At 37.9% G+C, this 13,550-nt stretch overlaps 1 long non-coding RNA gene across 2 annotated transcripts; it reads right to left on the minus strand.

Annotated features, from left to right (window-relative positions):
* LOC109948324 lies at positions 450-3,189 on the minus strand. 2 transcript variants are annotated; one of them, XR_002270973.1, is made up of 3 exons: positions 1,580-3,189; positions 1,387-1,415; positions 450-746 (listed from the first exon to the last, which is right to left on the minus strand). It is a non-coding gene; the product is annotated as an uncharacterized LOC109948324 (long non-coding RNA). The 2 variants fall into 2 exon arrangements; XR_002270972.1 differs by having other exon boundaries at positions 450-1,415.

Genomic DNA, 13,550 nt, shown 5'->3' on the forward strand with positions numbered 1-13,550 from the left:
TTGTCATCTATTAGATGTAAAGACGACGGTTTTTAGTAAAACCGTTGTTGTTCTGATGGAAAGACGACAGTCTTTTGTTAAAAATCGTCGTTGTTTATGGGTAAAGCCGACGATTTATAAATAACCGTCGTTATTTATGGGTAAAAACGACGGTACTTTGTTAAAACCGTCGTCATTTAAATATAAAGATGTCGGTATTTTATTACAAAGCGTCGTTAATTGTACATAAAGATGACGACGGTATTGTGTTAAAAAGGTCATTGATTATATGCATAGATCATGGGATTTACATTAAAACCGTCGTCTAAGAAGTTCCCATTCCGTTTGAATGTGAATTAATGCCTAAAATTGCCGTTGATTAGCTATGAAGACAACTGTTGTATTGTAAATCTGTCGTCTACAAGAATTTTAACTAGAATTCCAACTATATTGTTTTATTAATGAATACATACACTCAAAAATTGTTTATTTCATAAAACTTGAAGATTCAATATTATTACACAGTTAATCAATCTTTATTCCTATGACATTCATACTTCGTAAATAATGGAGTATACTAAATTATATGATTCCTAAAATCAACTTTTTCTCTTTCCCTTCTAGTTCTGTACTCAACATATAGCAGACTGATGAGATAAGCAGTCCAGCTTCCCACCAACCCATAAAAAAACTGAAATAGAATCCCATATCGCAAACCCAGTTGGGAAAATGAATATGCATGGCAGTGTGAGAAGCACTTGAGCAACCTCCATTAAAAATTCCATTAAAACCAAATTAAGATATATAAATATAATTAGCTACACACATTAAATACACAGTTACATTAACACAAATGACCACATTTAAGAACTAAAATGTGCAAATTTGAAAAATCAACTACTAAAATGTGTAAAAAGTACCCTAATATCTGGTCAGTTGATGTACTATTTGCAAGTTGCAAGTCGCAAGTCACAAAAAGGAGAAAATTTCAGCTCTACTTGGACAAATAACATTAGCGAAAATTCTTTCCTAGCAATTACTCTTTCTGTTTGGTTGATGAGAAATGTATTGGAAAATTATTTATCAATTCAAGAACCCAAGAAACCAACCCCACAGCTATATTGAAAACTAATACCACCATAAGCTTAGTTGTATAGTGTTATCCATTTCTCATGATCCAACAAAGTAAGAATCTCACTTCTCCTTGTTTTTTTTTTCCTTAGCAAACAAACCAACAAAATTAAGACAGTAATGAAGAATTTGAATGTACAGTTGAAGTTGAAGTTTATGTGCAAAGATCAATCATTTTCAAGCAGAGAGAAAGGAACAATGCAAAACAGGATGAGTATTAAAGAACAATTCAAGAAAGGAAAAATGCAAAACAAGAATAAGAACTACATAACTCACAGAAATATAGTCAAGTCTTCCTATCAAGTCTGCGCAAAACCAAACAAAAGGAGATAAAGTAAGGATGACTTAATTTATCTGGGGGTCTCTAAGGGAAAAACACGAGACCCATTTTGTATGATTTTCATAACTCATAAAACAACAAATAGAAAAGAGGTTCAAGCATGAAAGGAAAGGTTGCAGGTCAACTGACCTCTTGGTGCAAGGTGTAAGCAAAGATACACAAGGCCACCACACAGGGCACCAACTCAATCTGCCAAACAACGAAGAAGGGCACTCTGCAAGTTTGCAAGCAAACTTGTCAGTTTTCAAATTCACAAGACAAAGCAGCATGCCAAAGCATTCAAACTACCTGATTAAAAACAAAAATAAAAAGAAGGAAGAAGGATATACCAGAATCACATGAGTAGCCAAGTCAAAATAGATGCAAAGCCTTCAACCTTCTGCCAAAGACTCTTCCTTATGACAAACTATAATTTGGTCTTTAGACCCAAAGTGAAGATGGTTTTAATTCCTCGGTGAGGATGGGTAAAATCCAAATTTGTGGCTGTTGTATTTTTTATGCACACCAATGAATTTCGAGATTTTTAAATTTTTAAAAAAAGGTTCAACTATGAAGTCAATACTGCCAAACTCAAAGAAATACAAATAACTCTTTGGTTTGTACCTGATGAGTTAGACAAAGAAGTCTCCACGAATATGAGACCCACTGCTTCAAATCAATTTCTTGAAAAAGGAATAAATATCAAAATCAAGCTCTGCAAATTGGAAGGCAATTGTTCTGCCTTGTCACAAATTGTGTGAAATTGAAAAATAAAATTCCAAGAATAAAAGAAAAGAGTGAAACATACACATAGCTTACCCCAAAGTCTGCCGCTGTCTGCACAAGTGAGGTCTAGAAGGAGTAAAAGCTTGATCCATAGGCCACCAATGTACTTGGGTAGCAGAACCATGGACAAGGAAGAGCTGAGAACAGTGTTGAGAACAAAGTCTCTCATGTTTGTGTATAGGATCTTCCATTTACAAACAGAACATATATTTCAAACAAGTCCCACGACATCAAGAGTAAGAAAATCAGATTCTTACAACCAAGCATATAGAAGTTATAGCTTTAACAAACACAAAGTTCAATAAAGTGAGGGAGATTTGGAGAAATTTACTCTCAATAACGCAAAAGCTTTGGACTCATCAGGCTTAGCCTTGTATTGTTTGGGGAGGGGGGAGAGAGAGCAGGGGATGGTAGAATTTCATATTTGTCTGGTTTCTCTTCCTCAGCCCGAGGCATGTCGACGATCTGACTAGATTTATACTAATCGCATCGGACACGAATTATTAAACCAAAAATTAGACATCGAAAACCCTAACCCCCCAAAATTAATTGATAAAAAAAACTAGTCCAACTTGAAGAACCCTAAATTGATGCATACAATGAAACCATAGAGAAGAAGAAGAGGAAGAGATTGTGACCTCCTATGCCAGCGAGCTCGGTGTCGAAGACATCCAAGGGGCTCAAGTGGCCTAGAACGTTAAATCGCAAACTCCGACTCCTATGCCAGCAAGCTTGGTGATGATGGCAGTGAACATTATAAAGATGAGTGCTTCAGAGGTGAGAGAAGGTGTTTAAGAGGGTTGAGGGAGATCCAGAGAGTTGTTAAGGATTTCAAAAGGAGGGAGATATTTTTTCGAGCGATGGGGAGAAATCTGAAAATTTAAGATCACGAATTCACTTAAGTGCCTCTTTTCATTTAGCGCGTTTTGAAAGACGACGCTTGTTAATTGACAAGTGTCGTGTTTATAAAATCAAACCCATTTTAGCAGTGTGTAAGGTAATATACAATGAAGGTTTTATAAAACTGTCGTATTTTAAAACATGATGACAGTTTATAGATGCAGCGTCATCTATTTTGTGTTGTTGTTTAACTATTTTGTAGTAGTGATTGTTTATCTAAACTTAAGGAATGCAAAGACTTTCCGTTAGTAGTAGTGTATATTCCCAATTTCAAAGAAAAGAGTTTCATGAAATTGATTTGATTTTAAAAATAAATAGTGGGAGTATTGTACAACTACTAATATGAATTAGAATAATGGTCGTCCTAGGCCAACTAGTTTAATTGGATTAAAGCTTGAAAATGATGAGACCAATAAAAACCCTCAATTATCTCTAAATTAAGTGGATAAACGATATATATATATTTTGAAAGCCTAGTCGTGGCCTTCCATTATGGTGGATAACCCTTGTGAAGGCTTGCCTCATAAATGAGGGTTCGAAAGCAAAGTACTTGTGTTTAAGAGGAATCCATTTATACATTGGATGTTGCAAGGGTAGGAACAAACATGGCCAACATTCTATTATGCTGAGGTTTGTATTTGGATCTATATTAAGCAAGCATGATGGGCTAATACTTAATTAGTATGCCTCACAATAATATTTAGGGATACACATTTGCTAGAGGCCGAAATATATGGGAACTCACATCATGACGTGAATGAGTAGCAAGACTCTATTTATTATTTGTGACATCCTTACATCCTATTATGGTGCGGTGATCCAAATAATAAGGAGCCTCTCATCCCACTAAGAACCTCTTAAAATCTAAAGACGTCTCTCATATTCCATTTTGATGGATCATGGAAATCATTTAAAATAGTGGGAGGAGCCATAGTTGTTAAGGACCCAAAATCTGCGGCTTTAATAAAAACAATCTAATTTATTTTATTTGCTATGTTTGTAGATACTTCTGCAGAACCCCATCCATAACACTTTACACAGCAAGCCTCATGAACCATATAATATTCAAGAGGATTAGCTTCCATAAGAATGCCAAAAGGAAGAAGAATTGTAATGTACATCTTTTATGCACAAGGAACAAAACTTATGAAGAAAACAATTTTGTCATTGAGTCAGTAATGGCAGTTGAGACTTCCACCTGTGTAACATCCCGTCCCGAAATTTAATTTAATTTTCAAAATTCGAAAGTGAAAGGACGACTTTAACCTTAGGGTTCCTTGGCGGTTTAGAGTTGACTTTTTGCTCGGGGCTAGTTTTGGAAATTTTCTTGGTTCTATTACCTAATGCTCAAGCTCACAAGTTCGTAGACACATGGTGAGCCCGAATCGGAGTTGAAATAATGACATTTTGATCAACACAAATGTAGTGGCACAATTGTAAATATTTCAAAATTGGATTTTTTTTAAAAGTAGGATAAGCTGGCCCACATGCGCGTCACTTTTCCTCTCTCTCTCTCTCTTTCTCTCTCTCCCCAACCTCTTCCTCCTCTCTCTTGGCTCGAGGTGCTTGAGCAGTGTTGCCCGCGCCACCACGGGTGAGGGCGAGACAGGTCAGAAAATGACCGGCCAGGGCTAGAGATTCTGTCAGGGCCAGAGCGCAACTCTCCCAACCCCTCCATGTGATGGCGCAAGCTCAAAAATGCCAAGAGGGTTTGACATTTTCCATCCCCATTTTCGGTGACTCCGACAACTGTTAACATTGATCTAGGTATGAACTTCGATCCTCTCCTCATCCTCTTGCTCGCGTAGGTGTTTAGGGCTAATTTTGTTGATTGAGAGATCGAATTTTAACCCCAAAATTGGCCGACGATTTTGGCCTTGATTTACCTCGTTCTGGCCACTTTTTGATCGGGATTTGAGAACAAAACTTTCTTCCCTTGTTAGTCTAATTGTGTTGGTATACCAAAGATTTGAAAATTTTTCCGTCGTCGGAAATTTCTCAAAACATGCACCACTACCTGTGATGGGTAACAGTGCTTGGGTCACTGTGTGGTAGCCCATTTCATCCTAAAATGTTCCCCACGTCAGCCTGAGCATGACGGTATGCTAGGATTTGAAGTTGGTTACCGTTTGACTATCAAAAAGATATTGTACTTATTGTGCGATATCCGGGTTCGATAGGTTCAGATCTTTAGATTGGTTCCAATTTTGATTATGTTGTTCCATGTACCTCTAGGATCGTGTAGGAACTTACGGATTGAGAATCGGAGTCCCGGATACTCCGCGTCAATGATTCTAGGGTTAGGCAAATCAATCAATGTCTGATCGTGCCACTGGCTTAGATCCGACCGCTTGATCGAGACCAAACCTTCGGGACTTGTTTAGTAACTTTGTTGGTTGGATCTATAGGAACTTTTGGATAAGAAAAAGGAGATTATGGGCCTCGCGGGCCTAATTGGCCTAGAGGGTGGGCTTCGTCGGCCCGATTGGGACCAATTAGTTAGGAGGTATTTGTGGTTTGGTTGTTTGATTTTAAAATGTTTTTATGCTATGAGAGTTTTATTAACTGTTTATGAATTATTGTTCAATCGCTTTTACTTTCCAAGCATGATATATCTATGTGTATTTTTATATATGTGTTAAATGGTTTGAAAATGGATTGTGTTGCCTTTGGAAATATGGATGCCTTTCGGAATATTGATGTCTTCGAACATCCTGAATGCCTTCGGAAATATTGATGTCTTCGGACATCCTAGATGCCTTCAGAAATATTGATGTCTTCGGACATCCTGGATGCCTTCGGAAATATTGATGTCTTTGGACATTGCATTTTCCTTCTGGAAATAAAAGTGTCTTCAGACATACAATTGCCTTCGAAATGTCTTCGGACATATAGTTGCCTTCAGAATGCCTTTGGACATATGGTTGCCTTCAAATTGTCTTCGGACACCTCGGTTGCCTTTGGATTGTTTTTGGACACTTTAGTTGCCTTTAGCTTTGTCTACGCACGTATGACATTGCCTCACGAGTATTGGGGATGCCCAAACTGTGTGGTGTTAGGATTTGTGTTCTCGGGTTGAGTATATCTCCCTGAGTTCTGCTAGGATTTTCATTCCCAGGTTGAGTATATCTTCCTGAGTTTTGCTAGGATTTGCATTCTCAGGTTGAGTATATCTCCCCGAGTTTTGCTAGGATTGTGTTCTCAGGTTGGCTATTTGTCCCTAAGTTCTGCTAGGATGTGCCACACATTTGGAGTGGACCATTCTACATGTGTAGTACTTGGAATTGACGGATTATCTGTGGAATTGACGAATTATATTTGGGGTACACCTATGTGCATAACAGTGCAGTGCTTGTATGTTTTGTACATATAACTGGATATTCTTCTCCACCCTTCTCATGTTATCTACACAGGATTGGTCAGGATCCCTAACCACTTGCCCAACTTGTCTATACAGGTGGTTGGCTTGTTTTCCCCTTCCCCGGTTGCCTTCGGATTTGATGGTATTCCAATATACCCCTTGGTGGGTGATTGCATGACATATGCACTATGCGGATGGTCGCAGGTATGGCTTTTAGGTTAAAGGTGTGGTTACACATGTGTTTATATGTACAATGATAAACTAATTGAATAGTTCAATACATAATTTTAGGACATGACATTCAGTTTATAGCTTGTTGAAATTAAGTAAAGAATGATTTTAGAATTTTATTATTGGTTTTACCTAGAACATTTCTGTATTATCTTAATTGTGGTTTTTGGTAGAAAGAATTACGCGTGGCTTGATCCCTCAGTAAGGGTATGTAGGCAATCTAGGTTAACCTAGGTGCAGCCGCAAGTTTAGGATTTGTTTGTTATGTTCAGTTATGATAAGAGGATTTTGCTGACGTATTTATGTTGGTAAAGGGGGGCCTGAAGCCCATTGAAACTTATGATAATTGGTGTGTGGTTTATCCCTTGTGTTTGCTGAACATTTGAGAAATAAATTGTTTTTGCTATACAGGTAGATTTTTAGGTTTAGAGCCATTTTCAAGGAAGGCTCTGTTGATTTTCCAATAAAAGTTGAATCCTAAAGTTGTTTTGGAATTAGGGAAAGAAGGTTATTTTTGTAATTTGGGTCGACAAATATTTGGTGTCGAATAGGGAGAGTGGTTGACATGGATTCCAATGGGGAATTCGAGGCGGGTCCTTTCAACATGGATAGTGGATTCAGGAGCTACCAGGCACGTTTGCAATATATTGCAAGGACTAGCAGATTAAAGGAAGTCGTCAAAAAGGGAAATAGTGCTACGCGTCGGAAATGGTTCCCAAATCTCTACGAAAGCAGTAAGCATTTTCCTCCTTAAGCTACCATATGGAGAGACACTTGAACTTAAAGATTGTCTTTACTTTCCACGTTGCATAAAGAACTTAATATATGTTTCAGCACTGCTGAAAGAAGATTTCACTATAACATTCAACGGAATGGGATGTTCTTTGCATCAAGGGAGTTGAATCATATGTAATGGTACTATGATCGATGGTTTCTACAAAATACATAATGTGGAAAATAGCAATTATCTAATAGACATGGAAAATCCAGGACCTAAGAGGCCTAGAGAAGAAGTCAATCCAACTCAACTTTGGCCCCTAAAGTTAGGACACATTGGCCAAGATAGAATTCAAAGGATGGTCAAACATGGATACCTTGAATCGTTGGGTTCAGTTCCTATGCCCACTTGAAAATCCTATCTACAAAATGTCAAACTTACCTTTTTTAGGGAAAGAGGATAGAGTCACTAAGCTTCTTGAACTAATCCATATTGATGTGTGTGGACCATTGTCTACTACATCAAGAGGAGGCTATTCCTACTTCATCACGTTCACCGACGATTACTTTCAGTTGGGCTATGTATATTTAATGAAGTACAAGTCTATGGTGTTTGAAAAGTTCAAAGAATTCAAGAACGAAGTGGAAAAGAAAACTTGAAATAATATCAAGACCCTAAGATCAGATCGAGGAGGAGAATACTTAAGTATTGAGTTCCTTGAATATCACAAGAAATGTGGAATCTTGTCTTAGTGGACTCCACCTGGAACTCCACAGCTCAATGGTGTCTCTAAAAGAAGAAATCAAACACTAATGGACATGGTTCGGTCAATGATGAGTTATACTGACTTACCAGTATCCTTTTGGGGATATGCACTCCAGACTGCGGCATATCTACTGAATAGAGTACCTTCCAAATCCATGCCCAAAGCTCCATATGAAATATGGTTTGGGAGGAAGCCAAGTCTTAATCATCCTAAGATTTGGGGTTGTCCAGCTTATGTCAAGAAGCATGACATTAACAAGCTAGATGCTAGATTAGAAATGTGTAGATTCATTGGGTATCCAAAAGAAACTTTGGGATACTACTTCTACGATCCAAAAGAACAAAAGGTGTTTATTGCAAGATGCGCAAGATTCCTTGAAAATGAATTTGTAGTGGATGGCACATGTGTGCAAAAGGTTGAGCTCAAGGAAAAGTCTAAAGAGCCTCAAGAACCTCAAGTAGAGTCTGATCCATTTGAAATCCAGTCCATGCACTCACACTTACCCAACCTACATGCAGGTTTGAAAGGATCAATAGAGCCCTAGAAAGGTAACTGGGCTTACAACATATTCTTCTCATGGGAAATTACATTGAAGATTCTGAAACCTACACGAAGGTAATGTCAGACATTGACTCAAAGAAATGGTAAGAAGCCGTGAAGTCTGAGATGGATTTTACGTATCCCAACCAAGTCTGGACTCTGGTTGATCTACCCAAAGGTATTATACCAATAAGAAACAAATGGATCTTCAAAAGGAAAAAAGGCTCAGATGGCAAGGTCACCTACAAAGCTAGATTAGTAGCTGAATGCTACAAACCAAGAGAAGGGATCGACTATGAAGAAACTTTCTCTCCTTTAGCAATGATAAAATCCATCCCCATACTTATCGCCATAACAGCATATTATGACTATGAAATATGGCAGATGGATGTAAAGACAACTTTTCTGAATGGCCACCTTCACAAAGAGATCTATATGGATCAACCTGAAGGTTTCATATGTTAAAATGAAGAAGGGAAAGTCTGTAAGCTTCAAAGGTCAATCTATTAACTGAAAGAGGCTTCAAGGAGTTGGAATATTCATTTCGTTTTAATCAAAACAAAGATGAACCTTGTATATACAAGAAGGCTAGTAGGAGCATTGTCATATTCCTCATACTATATGTAGATGACATATTAACCTTTGGAAACAACACAAGCATGTTGACCTCAGTGAAACTATGGTTATCAAAAACTTCTCAATAAAGGATCTAGGTGATGCATCTTACATACTGGATATCAAGATATATAGAGATAGATTGAGCAAACTAATTGGATTATCTCAATTCCTGTATGTAGATAAGGTGCTTGGAAGATTCCGTACGGAACAATCCAAGAAGGGTTTTCTACCAGTTAGACATGGTATCCACCTATCTAAGAGTATGAGCTCTAAAACCCCAGGGGAAGTAAAGCAGATGAGCACCCATATGTCGTTGCAATTGGGAGTCTAATATATGCCATGCTATGCACGAGGCCTGAAATCAGCTTTGTTGTGAGCATCACAAGTAAATATCAATTGAACCCAGGATTAGAATACTGGAATGCTGTGAAGGCTGTATTGACATACATCAGAAGGACTAAGAACATGTTCCTAGTCTATGGAGGGAACCCATAACTGCTAGTGGATGGATACACAGACACAGATTTTGAATATGATGTTGATGACCAGAAATCCACTTATGGATATGTGTTCAGATTGAACGGAGGGGTAATCAGTTGGAGATAGTGCAAGCAGAGTACAATTACGGACTCTACGACAGAAGCAGAGTATGTAGCTACATCAGAGGCAATAAAGAAAGCTATTTGGATGAAGAAGTTCATTATTGAACTTGAAGTGGTTCCAAGCATTGAGTCGCCAGTTATCTTATACTGTGACAACAATGGGGCTATAGCATAAGCCTAGGAACCAAGGTCTTATCAAAGATCCAAACAGATTCAGAGGCGTTTTCACATAGTCAGGGAATATGTTGCTGATGGTGAAATTAGTGTACTCAAGGTGAAATCAGAAGACAACGTAGCAGATCCACTGACAAAGCCTATGAGTCAGCTTCAGCTATACCGACACATGGAGAAGATGGATATTAGATACATGTCAAATTGGCTTTAAATTGCAAGTGGGAGATTGTTAGAAATATGCCCTTAAATCCAATTAATTATGCAATAGTTAATGTTAATGACATCTTTTGTAATGACTTATTTAAGATATTTATGGGCAAGACCAGTTGTTTTAATTCATGATCATGTTATCTTATGAAATACGAAACAACTATAGTCCTAGGAATATATAAGTGGACACATGAGAACTATGTAATGAAATTGCACACACTGAGACTTATCATGTGTAACATCCCGACCCAAATTTAAATATTCGTTTAATTTTAATTTATTAAATTGTGAAATTACAATTTTGCCCCTAGGAACAAGGTCATTTCGGTCACTTCTTAATCCGGGAGGATTCTGGAGAATGAATGGCACCATGACGTAGATCGTGTCGAGATGAGTCCATAGACACGTGGCGGGCTCAAATCGGAGTTGTAACGAAAAAGTTACGATCAAGGGAAGTTTAGTGGCAAAATCGTAAATATTTCAAAAAGAGTTTATAAAAATTAGAATCTCTCTCTCTCTCTCTCTCTCTCTCCCTCTCCTGTACTCAAACAGACCCCCTTCCCTAGCTTTTGCAGCCGATGGTTTTTGGACCGCCGCCGCCGCCACAGGCAACCCTCGGCCACAAGGTCGATACCAAAAGAGTCAGCACGTTGTCGCCTTCTAGCCCCACCCCTCAGCCACCGCCATCCGCCTCCTGGATCGTCAAAAAAAGCGAAAATAGGGCCGGTTTTTATGTAAAGCTTTCGAAGCTCGTCCAGGCAATTCTGGCGACCAATTTCTTTGATCTAGATATGCTTTTTCATCCTCTCAATGTGTTCTAGTTGATGGTTAGGTTGAATAGGATCGATTTCTGCGTTTTGAAACTGAACTTATCACTTAAAGTTTTGGCTCGTAATTCCGGATATTTTCGGTCACTTTTTGGCCATGGTCCAAGAATAAAAGTTGCTCCACTTATTGTCCTGATCATGTAGGTATAGGTTTTGACCGGCGGTTTGGAGATTTTCCTATCACTGGAATTACTTCAGGCACCCACGTGCGGCCAGCGCATGGGCACTGTTTGGGTGTCCCTCTTGGTTCTAAAATGATCCCCATGTCGTCCCAGCACGACGGTATCCTCGAATTTGAATTTGGTTACTGTTTGACTATCGATCGGATATCACAGATTATGCGTTATCCGAGTTCGATATGTTTGGACCGTTGGATCGACTCCAATTTCAAATATATTGATTTAGGCACCTGTAGGATCATGTCGGAACTCGCGGATCATGAATCGAAGTCCCGGATGCTCTGATTCAATGAGTTAAATTTTGCGTTATACGGTAAGTATAAGTGGATCATTTTTAAGTTGTTCTTACACTTTTCATTTTATAAGTCTATGTTTCAGAAACGGTTTAGTTTGGGGTAAAAGGACTTGATTTGGATATTATTACATGATATCGGGAAAGTGAGAATACTTCGATTTCACCTTGATTTCACATGAATAGATTAAATTGCATGTTGTTATCTTCTGCATGCTACCGGATGAGATTATAAATGTGCCTTTTAACAGGTTGAAAATTTTGGGAATTACCATTTTTCAGGAGAGACTCTGCCGAAATTTCGGCAAAAAGTCTCTTCCCTTTTTAGTTAGTGGGCCCGACATCGGTGTGATTTCGAAAATTTCACAGGATTCGTCCCGGATACCGAGGTATTGGAGGTGGGTCCTGTCATCATGATCCCTAATCCTAAACATGTTCCTGGTCATAGGAGTATCAATTGGGTATTGATATTCCTCCAAGACCAGTACACACAGTATCTTCTCTATATGTAGAGAATGATGAGGTCTCAAGTCATTAAGTGTAGTGACAAAAAGATATGTGTGTAGATGCTTGCAGGAGAACAAGTACATTGAACACAATCAAATACATGAGTTCTAGAATGGAAGTCTTTGCTCACATGTCAAACTAGAACTCATCGATTGCAATGGTGCAAACTAATCCTTAGACCTGAGACGTCATAGATGTCTTGTAGCTATGTTGTTTGTCTTTGAGAACACTATACAGTTGTTTCGAAGAAGACATGACTTAAAGGTGTTTATCAGGACTCTTAATAAAGTTATAGAGGCAAATGAATGTACAACAAGGGATCTTTACTTTTAGTAAAGAGAGTGAATACTCCAAAGATTTGATTGATCAAATCTTTGGGCAAAGTAGTACATAAGATTTGAAAGAAGGTCTTCAAATCTTATCATATAAAGGAATAATTCATATTAGAATATTTGACATTAGATTCATTTATCTAATAATGTGAATAAGGAGTATTGTATAAGAGAAGGATTCAATTGCACGATCAATTTGAATAGGTTCTTCCCTGTACCCTATTTAGCTCGGATAACCATGACATGTTGCTAGGCGTCAACTATGGTTTATGGAAGTCCTGAAAGGATCAAACTTAATTGACCTTCACCAATAGGAAGAATTAAATAGTGAGATTTAATTCACAAGTTAACTCAGAGAAGTTGAGCCTACCCACTACCTTACTAAAAGGAACCTACAGATCGCACACTAAAAAATGAGATTAGAGGAACAAATGAAGAGAAAAGAAACTAGGAGTTAGAAGTCAACGATCAGGTCAAAATCAACATGTTTGACCGAGCAATTGACCAAGTCAAATCGTTTGACTGAATCAACTAGTTTGACCGAGTCAAATAAGTAAGACTATAATAGTGATTTAAAAGTTAAATCATAATTCATAATTAAGAGTTAATTATGGAATAAACTTTGACATAAGGAAAAGGATTGGACTTTCAAATATGATTTAAAGAAAAAGGTAAAATACCCAAAAGCCTATTGCGCTCAAGAATAAGTGTTGTATGACAACACAAATTCGAGGACCCAAGCCAAGTCTTCTAGGTTGATTTCTCTTCATCTCCAGTCCATTTTGGTGTGGTGAGGTAGAATGCTTCTACTTTGAGCCTCTTGGTTGAGGAATCTACATTCTAAGAGGAGATTAAAGGCCTTTCCAACAAAGTGATCATTCTTGGTTCTCCAAGAAAAAGGTACAAGGGTAAATGCTTAAACCTCTCTTCTCTTTTCTATTTTGTGCTCAAAGAGACTAGATCATAAGATACTTGGGATAAATCAAAAAGGCTTAACCCAACTAGAATAAGCAAAATTAGTCCGCCATTATGAATGTTTTTGTGAGATATGTTGTGGCTAAATTCATTTCCAAGAAAA

The sequence above is a fragment of the Prunus persica genome, chromosome G3 (genome assembly GCF_000346465.2).
Source record: "Prunus persica cultivar Lovell chromosome G3, Prunus_persica_NCBIv2, whole genome shotgun sequence".
Classification (NCBI taxonomy): domain Eukaryota; kingdom Viridiplantae; phylum Streptophyta; class Magnoliopsida; order Rosales; family Rosaceae; genus Prunus; species Prunus persica.